Source organism: Camellia sinensis, chromosome 4, assembly GCF_055761805.1.
Source record: "Camellia sinensis isolate YWXY chromosome 4, ASM5576180v1, whole genome shotgun sequence".
In the NCBI taxonomy this organism is placed as follows: Eukaryota; Viridiplantae; Streptophyta; class Magnoliopsida; order Ericales; family Theaceae; genus Camellia; species Camellia sinensis.
The window spans coordinates 41,447,488-41,465,068 of record NC_138964.1 but is presented as its reverse complement, the minus strand read 5'-3'; positions in this window follow the sequence as shown (position 1 = coordinate 41,465,068).

The following is a 17,581-nucleotide window of genomic DNA, read 5'->3' as shown; positions in this document are numbered from 1 at the left end:
TTTAACATAATTATATTCTTTTCTTTTTTCAGTAAGACTAAATGTGAAGACATAAAGATAAACAAAATAAAGTATATATTTTAGTATAAAAGAGATAAAATAATTTCCCATCTAAAAAAAAAAATGAACTAATAAAAAAACAGAAGAGAATACATATATATACAAATGACCCATTTTATTAATAAATAAATCATACTCGCATAATAAATGATCAATTTTATTAATAAATAAATCCATAAGTCAATTAATAATTTTTAATGATATGAAAAATATTTTCAATTAACCATGTTGTTAATAAATAAAACATTAAATCAATTAACAGTTTTAAATGATATAAGAAATATTTTTCAATGAACAATTTTGATAATTTATTATTGCGTAGGAGAGTAGTTTTTTTTTCTTCTTCTGATTATTGGGTTAAATTAAAATTTAAAATCTCTAGCATTTTTGTAAAAAAAAATTAAACCCTAATTTTTTTCATTATTGTCACTTTACTTGTTATACACTCTATACTCCTCAGCTTGCAAATCAATACTCTCAAAATATCTGTCATATTGCTTTAATATCTAGGTTTATACTCTATTATTCATATCGTTTTCTTATTAGTTTCACAATTTTTGCTTGATTTTGATATGGAAGAATTGCAAACCAATGGAAGTTCAAACTCAAGCAAAAATACGTACAGTGACAGCAAAATCAATGATGAAAATATTAGTTTTTTCGTTTAGTATTTTATTTATTTATTTATTTATTTTTTGCGATTTTTCAGTTGGACCACCAATGTTGATTTTTTTTCATTAAATAAAAGAGAAAAAAAATTCATTCGGAACTTCAGTACCGAAACAACACACAATTTTCGGAACTAAACTATCGAAAACATGGCATCATTTCAGAACTACAGAACCGAAGAAATTCATCAACTTCGTAAACTAATAATCAAGATTTTTATTTATTTTTTTGGGAAGTAATTTGTCAAAATAATACAATTTATTCGGAAGTTATGTTTCGAAATCACTCTATTGTTTCAGAAATCCAGTGCTGAAAGCCCTAAACCGTCACTCACAAGACCGAAATCGAAGGTTTTATACCAATGGAGTGCACATAGATTCGAAAATGATAAATGCAATAACAAAATGATAAATGTAATAAGAAAATGGAAAATTTTCTTACCTTCAACACTATTTTGGAGGATTTATAATGGTCTTCAATAAAAGTTCAATGGAGGTCTTCTATACAAGTCTTCAATGGAGGAAATTTCACTTCAGACCAAAGTCTTTAAGGGCGTGGATGGGTCAATGTGAAAGTAGGGTCAATCAAAAGTGTGTGAAAAGAAAGTTAGTGGTGTATACAATGGTTATGAGCGAAGGGTGTAATTGTAACTTTAAATGTGTAGATTGAGAAAATTAATTGATAATCAAATTAATAGGTGTGTATTAAGAAAAGATGTGTCCTAAGCTAATTAGGTGTGTGAAAATAGAATTTCTCCAAAATAGGCAACCCAAAACAAACATTCTCAACCAAAGCAACCAAAATGTCTTACATAATACCAGAATGCCACCACTCATTGTTTCACCAACCAACTAAAGGGAAAAATAGCAATTTTAAAATAAGCTAAGAGCAAAATAGGAAATGAAATGACAAGCCATAGGAAAAAAAAGCATCTTATATATATATATATATATATATATAGAGAGAGAGAGAGAGAGAGAGAAAGGGATACAATTACATATAATTTAATAAGTGTCCGTTTTTTATATGGGATTCATCACTCTTATCACATCATTATGGATGTATTTATAGGCGCAAAATATAGGTCTCTAGCATTGTTGGTTTGGGTTTTATATATAAAGGATTGAGATTGTATGGAATAAGTTGTTGTATGGTAAGGGTGTGTTTGTTTGGAGGGATTATAGGGGGATTAGACTCAAGTTCGATAGATTCTAATCCCCCTTTATCCAATCCGTCCAATCAAACACGCCCTATGTTTATTGGATCATAGAGTTTATTGTTTGGTTACAAATTAGTAAGTCGGATTAGGAGTCCGGTTGAACTATCAATCCAACATATGCTAGACTATTGTATCCTAGAGGGTATGGTATAGAATTGGTGGGATAACTATTCCATGGGATTAAATAGTAAAATGATATATTTATTTGATTTAATTATGTATTTAAATGGTAAATTTTTATTGACGTTTTATTTAATTTCATTGTTTAATAATTATTATTATTTTTTTATTGATATTTTATTTATTTAATTAAAAAAATAAATTTATTTAATTTTTTAAAAATAAAATAAAATAAAATTTTATTTAATCTAGTCAAAAAGTTTAAAATATTAAAGATGGGTTTAATATTACGATCACTTAATAAATAATTGAAAATAATAAAATAGTCTTTTGAGTACATTTATCCTTTTTCATAATATTTCAATTAAATATTAAATTCAATAGGATAGCTATTTTCAAACATATAAGTCCATGAGAAAACAAACATTGGATACATATTCTTTCTGACCAAATAATCAAGGGACTATGGGAGTGGGCTCCTGTGAGGCCCGTTGAGGGCATGTCCCTAGTCTCTTTCGATAATACAAACCGTTCATATTATAAGGTTCGTCAAGTAGATCATCCATGCAAAAAATCAAGTAAATTGGATATTTATAGCCCGATAATAAGAGCACATTTGTTTTTTAAAAAATAAACGGTTAACAAAATTTTAATAATTTTTTAGAAATAATTTAGTGTGTTTGGTTTCAGTTTTCTGAAAATTGAATTTTTTTATTTTTAGTGAATATTTTTTAAATTTTAAGTAATTTTTTTACTTTTTTAGATGCACCTTACTTAGATGTATCTAAATAGTAAAATATTTGTAAAAAACTATTTAAAAAAATTAATAAATACATAAAAATATGAAAATGTACTGAATTTTCATTTTTTTTTTTGTATTTTTTGGTATTTAGTGTATTTTTTAAAGATTTTTTTCACAAATATTATACTTTTTAAGTGTATTTATGTTATATGTGTCTAAAAATTTTAAAAATACTTAAAATATTAAAAAAATTCATTAAAAACATTAAAATACGAAAAATAAAAAAGTTGAATTTCTGAAAATTGTTTTTTGAAAACTGAAACCAAACAAGGACTTGATCATGGGGTTACCGATATCCGATTAATTTGATTTTTTAAATGAATGATATACTCGACAAACCCTATAATATGAACGGTTCAGATTATCAAAATAAGCCCGAAAAAAAACCTCTAAATGCTCTCACAGTAGGGTTGTTGTGTCATAAGGCATAGCAACAACCCTTATTCCAGGGACTATGTATCCCAAGATTAACAGTCCGATGGATTACAATTCATCCGTATTTATTTCGTCCAAATAAACATGACCTAATGGTATATAAAAATTAAAGGGAAAATTACACTAACCTCCCTTTGAGGTCACTAAAATAACACTAACCTCCTTTCTGCTTTGCTATTTTCTTTCAAATTCACCCCTCCATAAACTTTCTATTAACTTACATTAACACAAAAGGTTGATACATCTATTAATTTTTTGAAAATATCAAATTTGCCCTTATTTATTTAAAATAATAATTTATAAATACTAATACTCTTGTTATATAAATATATTTTGTTATAAATACTAGGGCTTTGTTTAGTTTCATTGAATCAATTTCTTGATTTTTTTTAAAAAAATAAAATTAGCTTGACAAAAATAAATTATATATATATTTAAAATTTAAAAGTTATTTTTTTTAAAAAAAAAATCTTATAAAAATAATGAGTATTTGTGGTTTTTTCACAAAATTAATTTTAATTTAAAAAAAAAATAGATTATGAAATTCAAACTAAACTTGCCTCCATGCTTTCCTCTTTCCTTTATTTATTATTTTACTTTTTTTCCCCCTTTATATTATAGTGTTTCCAATGCTTACTCTTTTCTTTTATCAAATTTAAATTTGATGAAAAAAAAAAAAAATTCCAATTTTGGTGCTCCAATAATAACGTCAAACCAATATTAAATTGAAGATATCTTAAACTTTTCATCAAATTGAGGATGCTTGAAGCGTTTCATCAAATTTGTAGGTGATTGTTGGGCCGGACGTCCGCCCAGATAACCTCTTCCTTGCAAAATTGTCTTGCCGGTTGTGGTCAATTTGCACCAAACTGGTCGACCGTTCAAACATCTGTCCGGTCGTTCTCCCTATCGATAGGTGCTTTAATGAAAATTCAAAATTTTTCGTTGAAACACGCGATATCAGATGAAATTTTTCGTTGCCTTAGGGGTCCTATTGGCTTCGGCACATTGTAATATTGTTATTCTATTGGATGTACCACGTATAATGATTTGAATGATTATTGTTATCGCAATGAAATGATATGATTATTAATCAAATTGTTTTGATCATTGAAATTGATCGTTTTGTGAAAAGAAAGTTATGTTTTGAATCTTACTAGATTTCATTCATCTAAACGCTTTATATTGATATTACTCACTAGGCTCTGGCTCACCCCTCTCTTCTATATATACATATAGGTGAGCAAGTGGAGCATCAAGTTTAAGGCAGTCACAGAGTCTACCCCTGTGAAGCCATTTTTGAGGTGCCTCCATGATGGGGCTTGTTTGGACTCAAGTAGAGCCAAGCTTGGTCAAACCTTTCTTTTTGTTTTGTTTGCTTTGTTATTTTGGAACTTGATATGGATGAATGTTGTATAAGGAGTCTATCTTTGTGTATATGAACACATACAAAGTATAAAGTTTTAAATGTTTATGATCTTGGCATGTATGCATTGCTCAATGGACTATCTTTTATGTTTGATATTGCTTCCGCCATGCCCTGTTAATTATATTATGATTGAATTTGTCATTAAGGCCGTAGGTAATCTGGGATTACTAGCCGGTCATCCTTATGAACCTCTAGGTATGGGTTTGGGTCGTGACAGATATGGTAAGAATGGTGAACCCATATAAAAATCGGACACTTGTCAAATTACATCATTGTGAATTAAATTCTGAAAATTTTATAAGGGTGTCAAATATTTTCCAACCCAAACCCTACCATTCGTATTTCTATTGACTCTAATGTTTGACTAAAATATTATGAAAAATGATAAATACTCAAAAGACTATTTTTACCATTTTCAATTATTTACTAAGTAATAGTAATATTAAACCCATCTTTAATATTTTAAATATTTTTGACTAGATTAAATTAAGTTTTATTTTATTTTATTTTTTAAAAAATTAAATAAATTTATTTTTTTAATTAAATAAATAAAATTTCAATAAAAATAATAATAATTAAAGTATGAAATTAAATAAAATATCAATAAAAATTTACCATTTAAATATAATACATAATTAAATCAAATAAATATATCATTTTACCATTTAATCCCATGGGATAGTTATCCCACCGATTCTATACCATACCCTCTCTAAGATACAATATTCTAACATATGTTGGATTGATAGTCCAACCGGACTCCTAATCCGACCTACTAATTTGTAACCAAAAAATAGACTCTATGACCCAACAAACATGGAGTCCAATCTCCCTCCAATCCCTCCAAACAAACACACTCTTACCATACAACAACTTATTCCATACAATCTCAATCCTTTATATATAAAACCCAAACCAACAATGCTAGAGGCCTATATTTTGCACCTATAAATACATCCATAATGATGTGATAAGAGTGGTGAATCCCATATAAAAAATGGACACTTATCAAATTATACCATTATGATAATTGTGAAAAATTTATGAGATTCTCAAACATTTTCCAACGCAAACCCTATCATTCTTATTTCTATTAACCTATTTTTTTGTACCTTGTAAACAAAAAGCAGCCCCAGGGCGATGTAATTGTATCCTTCCCCTTCTCTCTCTCTCTCTCTATATATATATATATATATATCTTCAAGCAAGCTGAGAAATATGACGGTATGCTAGATCCTTCTTCCTATATCTACATGTTATTCATATGGATTATGTGTTTATTTTTGTATTTCTATAATTAAAATGTTTTTTTTTGGTTTAATAAAAAAAGAGTGAACTTAGGGTTTACTCTTCCCCAAATCTTCTACATAGGTTGAGAAATCTTTCAAAACTTATTTATATTAATTTACTGCTGAACATTTTCATGATAAACACAACTTTAGCTGGAGAAAGATAAATTTTAGGTCAAAATATCGCCATAAGCTACACAAAAGTGACATTTCCCCCCCTAAAGACACCTTTGTTGGGGCATTTATCTTCATTCGAAACAAACAGAATGCGAATTGTCACGACCCAAACCCGCCCCAATAGGTTTAGCGTCGTAACCGACCAATAATCCTTGGATTACCAAAGACTTCTGAACAAAATTATAAAATATAGCGTTAGGATCCTCTGAGTGATCCTCCTAAAGTCATCTCCTAGAGTGAATGAGATGGACCCGACACGTGTCCCACTAATGGAATCAAGGGTTGAGATTATTCCTCACCAAAATGACGTCGTTTTGGTGGAGGAAATTAAAAAAAAAAAAAAAAAAACGAAAAAAGTGAACAGAATGAGAAAGAAGCTTCAGACTATATCATCATCATGGATTTTGATCCGTGAGATCAAAATAAATAAAAAAAGAAGATTAAATTGATTCGATAATAAGATTGATTCAGATCTGTATCATAATCATCATCATCATCATCAAAAGATTGAAGAAAAAATGTGAACAAAATGAGAAAGAGGCTTCAAACTGTATCATTATCATGGATTTTGATCTGTGAGATCTACATAAATAAAAAAGAAGATCAAATCGATTCAATAATAAAATTGATTTAGATATGTATCATCATCATTATCAAAAGATTAAAGAAAAAACGTGAACAAAATGAGAAAGAGGCTTCAAAAGATTAAATCGATTCGTCGATAATAAGACTGATTCAGATTTGTATCACCATCATCATCATCAAAAGATTGATTCATATATGTATTTCTATATGCATATATGTATATTTACATATATCATCATCAAAATCAAAATGAGAGTATATATTTATATATGCATATATGTATACTTACAGATCACATATCATCTTCATCATCAAAATCAAGATGAGCAACAATTAGCAGATCCGGTCAATGAACATGGAGATCGGCGGAGGAGGTCTTTCAGATCTCCGCAGCAGCGGCGAAGCCATGCCTGTAACATGGCTGACTTGAACAAGGGCTATTTTCATTATCATCATCAAGGGCTGACTTGAACAGATCTACCCCCTTCAAGGCCTTATCAGAAAAGTCAACCATCACTACTATTCAACTGTGAGATTTCAAGAGGACATGAAAGAACAAGGAAAGAACAAAACAAAATCAAAGCTTTGGTCCTTTCTCTCTCTCTAACTCTTCCCAGAACAGAGTGAAAGTGAACCCAGATATTTGATTTTTTTTTTTTTTTTGAAATTCCCCCACCAAAATGACGTCGTTTTGGTAAGTGATTGATCTTAACCCTTAGTTCCATTAGTGGGACACATGTCGAGCCCATCTCACTCACTTTAGGGAGATCACTCCAAAGGATCCTAACGCTAAAATATAAGGAGCTGCGGAAGCAAATACTAAATACATAATGTCCATAGAGCTGTGTAGACATACATGGGATAGAAAATTTAAAACTTATATGTATAATGTCAACTTCAGTACTTTATGCATTGCCATTCAGATAATATCTTAAGGGACCTAGCCTAATGTACAAATAGACAAAAACAAAACAAAAACATCTTTCACATGATGCACAAAACTTGACTTGTCAAACGGGAATCTTCCCGAGAGGCACGGTGGCTGGCTGACAAAACTAAACTCTCCAGGCAGCAGCTTAAGCCTGGTCACGCGCCTGTTCATCTACATACATAAACAGTGAACGAAAGCCTAGTGCATAATAATAGAGTAAAGGGTTAAAGGAATGATGTCCCATAACTAATTCAGTAAACAGAAACAGATTCATATGTACATTCTTGTTAGAGACAACCCGAAATTAGAATTCATGCTGAATCTTACATAATACATTCATTAGCGTTAACAGATCACATACAGAGCATCAAGGGTCATACTTGTCAATTCCATATAGGAACCTTCGGCCGAGTATAGATAACTTGTTCGTTCCTCAAAGAAACCTCCGAACTAGGTACGGATAACCTATTAGTTCCATAAAAGAACCTCCGGCCGGGTACAGATAACTTGTCAGTTCCATAAAGGAACCTCCGGACCGAGAACAAATAACATACTTGAGCCACAGAATAGTTACCACAAATACTTGTCAAAAATTGGACAATCATTCATTGTACAAAACATAACATTTCATAGAACAGATCTTATTCCATATACAGAAAATAAATAAAGTTGAACATAACTTTACTAAGTTATTACTCACATATGGCTCTAGAGTTGTCAGACAAAGCAAGCAAATGAAATAGCTTACGGCGCGTGACCTACACAAACATAATAGATACATACTTGAAACACACACCTGAATAATGCTTAACTCATTTCACGTCTTTCTTAGTGTTTTTCTAGCCTTTATCTTCATTCCTATATCTTAACCTTGGCCTAGGAATGTCTAGGATGCAATGAGGATGCTAAAATGCACTTGCAAATACTTAACAAATCTTGCTGAAAATAGGGGTCTCGCTCGAGCAGACGTTCAAAAATGTGAGAGGTCACTCGAGCGTAACTTCCTTCGCTTAAGCGGTCTGTAAACTCAGTAAAAGTACTGGTTGTGTGAATTTTCCTCTCGATGCTTGCTCGAGCGCGAGACTGAGGTCTTTGCTCAAGTGCAACTCTTGTTGCTCGAGCGGTCTGCAAAACATGGAAACTTCTGGGAGCATGCAATTTATGCTCGAGCCAACTTTTGTCGGTTAAGCGGAGGTGCAAAAACAAAGGTGGTCGCTCGAGCGCCGTGTAACGCCCTCAAAATAAACCCATAATTCATACATTCATGATACAAGAAATTGACAATATGTTCAAGAGAATAAAGTGTACATCTATTTATCAGAATATTTATCACAAAAGTATTACATGTTGACAACAAAAGTAAATGCCCTACGGCTTACAACTTTCCAAGCCAACACTTGGTTACAAAAAAAAGAGAGAGTAATAACTCATACACATTAAGCCCTCAGCTTGAATTCACATGTAATACACAAAAAGGTGAACAACAAAAAGGGATCTTCAACCTCTAAGCCTCCCAAGTAGGAATGGCAACGGGGCGGGGCGGGGCCGGGGACTACCCCCCGTCCCCGATCCCCGAAAGTAATACCCCCCTGTCCTCATCCCTGTCCCCGATCCCCGACGGGGACCCATAGCCCGGCTCCATCCCCGCCCCCGATCGGGGATCGGGGATCCCCGACCTCGGAAAATCCCCGGTTTTTTTTTTTTTTTTTTTTTAATGTAAAAATCTGTAAACATCAATAAACATTCTCAATCACCTGTATAAATTTTGGAATTTATCAGTTGGAATATCAACCCTAATAGCTTCATTTTTTTAATTAATTAGAACTTAGCCACAACAAACAAAAAAAAAGAAAAAGAAAGAAAGATAGAAAGATCTTGAAACAACATACAAATTTGAATCCTGTAGCAACATCCATTTAAATCAATAAACATCAAAATTGAATCCTGTATAAACAAAATACAAATTTGAATCAATACACATCAAAATTGGATCCTGTAGCAACATACAAATTTGAATCCTGTATAAACAAAACATCCTGAAGCAACATACAAATTTGAATCCTATAGCAACATCCATTTAAATCAATAAACATCAATAAACATCCTGTAGCAAAACATCAATAAACATCCTGTAGCAACATCCATTTAAATCAATAAATATCAATAAACATTAATAAACATCTTGTAGCAAAACATCAATGAACATCAATAAACATTAATTCAGCAGCCCATACATACACAACCCACACACAAAACATCCTGTAGCAACAAAATAACACAAACAAAACATCTGTCCAGCAGCACACACAAGAAAACTCAACAAGTAGCAAAGAGAATAATTAATCCCAAACACAACCCGCAAGGGATAGGTTACCTAAAAATTGAAATTAAAAAAAAAAAATCCATTACAACATAAAAAAGCAAATCCATTGTTTCTTCAAACCCAAACAAACCACACAATTTCCACCATCTCCTTCAACTTGAATTCCTGTTAAATAACAAAAGGAAAAAAACAAATAATTAATACTAATAATAAAATGTAAAAAATGTTAACAATTAAAACAAAAAAGATGACAACTAACACAAAAGTGGCACATGACTGATCCGACTCGATCTCATCATCATCATATATAGTTGCATAGCCCACCGATTCCAATGTTGAATTTCCTAAAAAGTAAAGAATATAAATTCAATAGTGAAATTATTACATGGTAATATAAATAATAAAAAGTGAAATAATAATATGTAAATTGGATGAAATAATACCTTTCATCTCTTCACCCCACAACCAACTTTGTGCACACATTAATGCTTTTAATGTGTTTGGATGAAGTCTACTACGATGTGGACTCACCAACCTTCCATTAGTACTAAATGCTGACTTAGAAGCAACAGTGGATACAGGAATAGCGAAAATGTCCCTAGCTATTGCCTGTAAGGTCGGATACTTTGGTCCACTAGCTTTCCACCAATTCAAAACATCAAAACCTGAAGTTCTTGGCAAAACATCATCTTCTAGATAATGGTCCAACTCTGATCTTACATTCTTCATTTTTTTACTTCTCTTTCCACTAATAAACAAATCAAATTCTGAAAGGGTCTCTGTAACAATTTCTGGCTGAGCAGAAGAGTCACCAACAACATCGGTCTCCATACCAACTCGGTGCTGATACTCTTGCAACAAATCATAACAAATATGACGAACCCTATCAACTTCATCTTCAACTTTGTCTCCATAAAGTTTTTCAAAATAAAACTCCAATATACTCATCTTATACCTAGGATCAAGTACAACTGCAACCCCAATAACACCATGTATCACTAACCAATATTTATCAAAATTTTCCACCATTTTTGATGCCATTGTTCTGATCACTTCAATTTCACAAGAGAGCCATTGAGACAGTGTCATCCTAATCTCACATAAAGCTGGGAAACAAACATTGGCTGTGGGATACTTTGTACCAGAAAACAACTCAGTGATAGAAAAAAAAATCTTAAACCTCTCACTAATCTCTCTAGCAAACTCCCATTCTTGCTCAGTTGGCACAGTCTTATATAGGGGTTCTCTAATTTTCAACCTAGAAAAGACATCCTTATACAATAAGGCTGTCTGAAGCATCAAGTAGGTTGAATTCCACCTAGTTGCACAATCAAGTCCTAATTTCTTAGTATGTGGAATACGCAATTGGTTGACTGTTTCTTTAAATTTTTCTACTCTTTTTGGTGTTGCTGTCCAATAAGCTACACTCTCTCGAATTTTCTCCACACCAACTCGTATGACATCCAATCCATCTTTCACTATCAAATTCAAAATATGTGCACAACAACGCATATGAAACAAAGTACCACCCAACAAAAGTGATGAATTACTTAACTTATCCATCAACAAGGTAATCATGGCATCATTTGTGGAGCAATTATCAATAGTAACAGTCGAGATTTTTCTATCAATATTCCAATCCATCATACACTCAAGCAAAGTATCACAAAGAACTTCTTTTGTGTGTGGACATGGAACATAAATAAACCTAAAATATGATATTCATAAACAAGTATTAATAACATGCAAATTGAACTGAATAAGATAGAATTTTTAAATGATTTGCAAATTTACAAAAATATACCTCAAAATGCGACTTTGCAATGTCCATGAATCATCAATAAAGTGTGCGGTGATAGCCATGAATCCTTTCTTTTGATTGCTAGCAGTCCACATATCAGTTGTGATTGCCACCCTACATTTATTATGCTCCACCAAACTCAATGTCTTCACCTTCTCATAATCATAAATCTTTAAAATATCACTCTTTATCGTATTTTGAGAAGGCACTTTAAACAATGGTTGAAGTGCTGCTGAATATCGTTTAAAACCAACATGGTCTACGATAGAGAGGGGATATTCATGCAAGATTATGGCATATGACAACTCTTTCCTAGCAAAATCTTGATCAAAGATATAAGAATTCATTTTTGGAATCTCTCTACTAAAGTTGTTAGTTAACACTTTTTGCCTGATGTCCATCACTTTTTTCCTAGTACAACTCTTATGGTGATCATGCAAATGCCTAGTTCCATTTTTTGAATCACCTCCAAGCTGCTTATTACAATAATTACATATTGCCTTCCACACTCCATTGACTTGTTGTTTTTTAAAATGTTCCCATACAACACTTGATTTTCTTTTAGTTCCTCTACAAGTAGTATTAGACTCTTCTAAATCAATAACATGTTGATTAGAGAGGGGAGATGGTGAGTTCGTAGGTGCGTTAGTAGCTGGCGATGAATGTTGTGACGCGTCTATAGCGATTCCGGTTTTACCTTTCTGTATTTATTGTTTTCCGGACTTGGGTTTCGTGATGTTGGTGGTTGTATACCTTGTTGTCATCCTTTAATTCTGCTTAATTGAGTTTTAGGATGTATCGGGCAGAGTTGTTACAGGTTGGTTAGGCTTGGGTTTCAATTCCTTATTGCCCAGTTTTTAGGAGGTCCGCTCGAGCGGGTCTTCTTGCGCTCGAGCGGATATTGCATACTCTCAGTATTTTGGTGCTCTGCAAAACTTCTGTAAGCATATTTTTCACGCTCGAGCGGGTTTCTTTACGCTCGAGCGATCGCGCTCGAACGGGTACTTTGGCACTCAAGCGGGTAGTACATTTTTTGTGTAAGTTCTGGGAGGGGGAAATCTATGCTCGAGCGGACTGGTTTTCGCGCTCGAGCGGATGTACTTTATTCTTGTGTCTTGGAGCTCGAGCGGGACTTCTTGCGCTCGAGCTGACCTAGTTTTTTTGTTCTTGACGCTCGAGCGTTGTGTTTTCCGCTCGAGTGGGAATGTCGTATAACAGAGGGCAACTGGGCACTTTTGAATCATTTTTTTACACTTCCACTCTCTCTCTTACTTTCCCAAAAATGTTTTTGAGAGCCTCTCTCTCTAGAAACTCCCTTCTCTCTAGGGTTTGATCTAGTTAGAGTGCTTCCCTCTCCTTTGGCTTTTGTAAAAATTGTGTTGATCGTCGAGGGCTTCGTTTTGATCCGTGGATCTTGGAGTTTGGAGCATTTTGGTTTTCTTCATCCTCTTCTCTTGGGCTCCGAATTTGAGGTAGAGATTCCTACTCATTCTTATGGTCTTTGACATAGATTTTTGGTTGTTTTGATAAAGTGTTGAAGTTAGGTAAAATTTGGGACTTAGGGTTTCAAAATGTTAAAAGAGGGTTTTGTTATTTTGATTCTAAAATGTGTATTGTGGTTTCAAAATAATGGTATGGTTGTTGGTTTTTGATATATCGACCATTGGGTCAATATTGGGAAATGGGGTAGAAAACCCTAATTGGTTGTATAAATTAATTGGAATGATTAATTTGGGAAATTTGTGGTTATATGGAATTGAGTTGAAAATGATAAAATTGGCTCATTAAATAGTAGAATAGTGGAGTTGGATTTATTAATCGCTCACTTTTTTTGAAAACATTGATATTTTATCTATTGGAGCTTTTATTATCTGTTTAGAAATAATTGCTTGGGCTATCGGTGGAGGGTAGTTTTGATTGTTATGGACAATGCATGATGATTAGGGAAACTAAAACTAATCAATTAGATACGTCATAGAGTATGACGGTTGATAGAATACATTAACGTTATGTATTGATTGATTGTGTATATGACCTATGTGTATATACGTTGTGTGCGTGGGAGGAGATAGGGGATGTACTCCACAGTTTAGGGAAAGATAGGGGATAAACCTCTAAACCGGATGTTGTTTGGGAGGAGATAGGGGATGGACTCCACTGATACAGCTCATATGCTTGTCAGTTAACGTGTTGATATAGCTTATATTCTTATCTATGGAAGTGTTGATACATCTCATATGCTTATCTTTGGAAGTGTTGATATAGCTAATATGCTTATCTGTTGAAATGTGGATACAGCTTGTATGCTTATCTACTGAGATGTTGACACAACTAGTATGTTTATCTATTGAAAAATGGGAAACGTTTAATATGAGTCACTGTCTTATATAAGTGGTTGGCCAGGTTCTGAACTGTTGATATAAATTGTGAAAGTGATAAGAAATGGAGAATGAAATGAAACATGAACACTGTGGTCATGAAATGGAAATGGGTTATGAATTGATTTATGGAAATTGAACATTTATCAATTGCTAATGTCTTAGTTATTACTCATACTGTGTTTAACATATCTCTACTGGGCGTTGGCTTACCCTATATGGGACATTATTTTCAGGTACAGGTAGTATGCCACCTCCAAGGACATAGCTTGGATGATGATGAGAGTTGAAGACTCTTTTTGATTATTTTGTTTGTATTACATGTATATCAAGCCAATGGCTTATTTTGTATAGAGTTAGTACTCCTCTTTTGTATAACCAGGTGTTGACTTGGAAAGCTGTAAGCCCATAGGACATTTGCTTTTGTTGTTAACATGTAATACTGTTATAAGAACTACTCTGATGAATAGAAATGGTTGGTTTTTTTTATATCAATGCATGTCTAAAGTGATGGGTTTTATGTATTTTTTTGAGGGCGTTACAACTTGGTATCAGACCTACCAAGTTAGAATACTTTGGGTACGTGAGAAGTGATTAGTATCACAATGGTTTTGTCTCGCTTGATAGAGACTTAGATGTAGTGTCATATGCTATGTGTTTAATTGATAACATGCTTATGTGACTATGTGGGTATGGAATGTAGTTTCTAGGATGTTGATTGGATCCTTGGGTTTCTGGGAGTCTTGTTGGAAAGGCACTTGATCAATGTTGTTTCTAACCGGAACTCTAGTAACGCCTCAGGACTTTCATTATCCGGAAATGAAATTCGTAGTTGCTTACGTGATTATGTGCTTACGTGGAGTGAATTACAGTTGTCCATGCATTAGGACATGAGTGTTATAGCTTCGACACATTTGTGAATGTGCTAATAGTCTTGGTTACCTTTAATAGGATGTTAGGACGAGGACGTGGTAGGCGCAACAGGCGTGGTAAGCAGGAGATGCCTTTACCGGATGATATTCCGGCACAGTAGGAGGGAGGCCCATGTGGCCGAGCCAGCGGGTCAGCAGACTATGAGTGCCTTGGCCCGAGAGATAGCAGGAACTTTGGGTATTCTCAGAGCTGGGAATCAGGAACAGGCCCACGTTGCTGAGGCAGGGCCTTCCTTCTTGAAAAGGGAGTTCTTCTGGTCTAACCCGGACGAATTTGTTGGGGATCCGAAGGAGCCACTTAAGGCTGACGAGTGGTTGGAACAGATGGAGAAGACGTTCGAGATGCTTGGCATCGAGGGCGGGGCTTTAAAGGTGACCTTGGCATCCTTCCAGCTGAAGGGAGATGCGGGTCAGTGGTGAAAGTACGAGAAGGGCAGTGTTGGTGGTGCATGGGAGGCATTTGTGAATACCTTTTAGGAGAAGTTTTTATCTTCAGCTACTAGGGAGAAGCTGAGGGAACAGTTTTGCCAGCTTAAACAGCAGGGTTTGTCAGTGGCCGAGTTTGAGGCTACTTTTACTAGCTTGTCCAGGTTCGCACCTGAACTTGTGGCGTCTGAGGAACGCCGTTGCTTAGAGTTTGAGCGGAAGTTGAGGCGGGGACTCAAGTTGAGGGTTGGAAGGTCCTTTATCCGAGAGTACAGACGTTTGGTTGATGCTACAGCTCATGTGGAGATTATGATACAGGAGGAGGATGAAGGACAGAGAGGCTCCAAGAGGAGCCAAGATGGTCAGGGTGACGGTAGGAGACAGAGGGGTTCTAACCCTCAGCAGTCTCAGGGTGGTTTAGCTAGATCGACCTTTCCAATGCCAAGTGCGGGCTCTGGAAGAGGTAGTTAGGGAGGTTTGACTTGTTTTGCGTGTGGCCAGTTGGGTCACAAGTCTTTGGTTTGCTCGTAGAAGGGAGGGAGTTAGCGAGCCGCTTCTTATTCAGCTAGACCTCAGGGCCAGAGTTAGGGTAGGGGCCAGCCTTTGTCTTGCTATCAGTGTGGTCAGCCGGGGCACCTGGAGAGGTTTTGCCCGCAGTTGAGTGCCACTTCGGAAGCGTCTGGTTCTAGGCAGACGCAGAGCTATCAGCCAGCTCAGTCTGTGCAGGCCTCGAGGGCCAATCTGGGAGCTTCATCATCCCAGTCAGTGCAGCAGTCTTTTGCTCCTAGAGGTGAGCAGGTGGATCAGGGGCCTATAGGGCGCGTGCATGCTGTTACCGCACAGGACCTAGTACCGGCTTCATCAGTAGTGAGAGGTACCTTTCTGTTTTGCAACTCGGTTGCTAGTGTATTGATTGATACGGGTGCGTCCCATTCTTTTGTATCTGCTACATTTGCATCTGTGTTGGAGTTGGAGTTGGCACTGTTAGCATCTCCTATTTGTGTAATATCACATGTTGAGGGTGAATTGATTTTGAAACACGGATGTAGAGGTTGTGATATAGAGGTCGCCGACCATAGGCTTCCTTTTCCCTTTGTTGTTATGCCCATGAAGGGTTTTGATGTTATTTTGGGTATGGATTGGCTATCGTCATACCGGGCTGTTATTGATTGCTACCACCAGAGGGTCACAGTTTGTACCTTGAGCGGGGAGTGTTTCCATTTCTTGGGGGATCGGGTTAGTAGTGTGCTGCCACCGATGTATGATCTGCGAGGGCAGAATAAGCTTAGTGGTCTACTTGCTAGTTTTATAAGTGGTGAGTGTGATGAGACCCAGATAATATTGCCGAGGGTGGTTTGTGAGTATTCGGATGTTTTTCCCGAGGATCTCGTTAGTTTGCCACCTCACCGAGAGATAGAGTTTTCTATTGATTTAGTGCCCGGCACAGCGCCGATCTTTATGGCACCTAATCGTTTCGCCCCAACCGAGTTGAGTGAGTTGAAGATTCAGCTCCAGGAATTGCTAGATAAGGGTTTTGTTCGCCCTAGTGTTTCGCCGTGGAGAGCACCGGTCCTCTTTGCTAAAAAGAAAGATGGTGCCTTGAGATTGTGTATCGACTACCGAAAGTTGAATCGGGCTACGGTTAAGAATAAGTACCCTATGCCCCGTATAGATGATTTGTTTGACTAGTTGAAGGGTTCCCGTTGTTTCTCTAAGATATACTTGAGATCGGGTTACCACCAGTTGAGGGTCAGGGAGGAGGATATTTCGAAGACGGCATTCCATACGTGGTATAGCCATTATGAGTTTCTGGTGATGCCATTTGGGCTTACCAATGCATTGGCAGTCTTTATGGACTTGATGAACCAGATCTTCCGAGCATTCTTAGATCGATTTGTGGTCATTTTCGTGGACGACATTCTTATCTATTCGCCTTCTGAAGAGGAGCACGAGGAGCACTTGAGAGTGGTGCTTGAATTGCTTAGAGCCCCTAGGCTGTATGCCA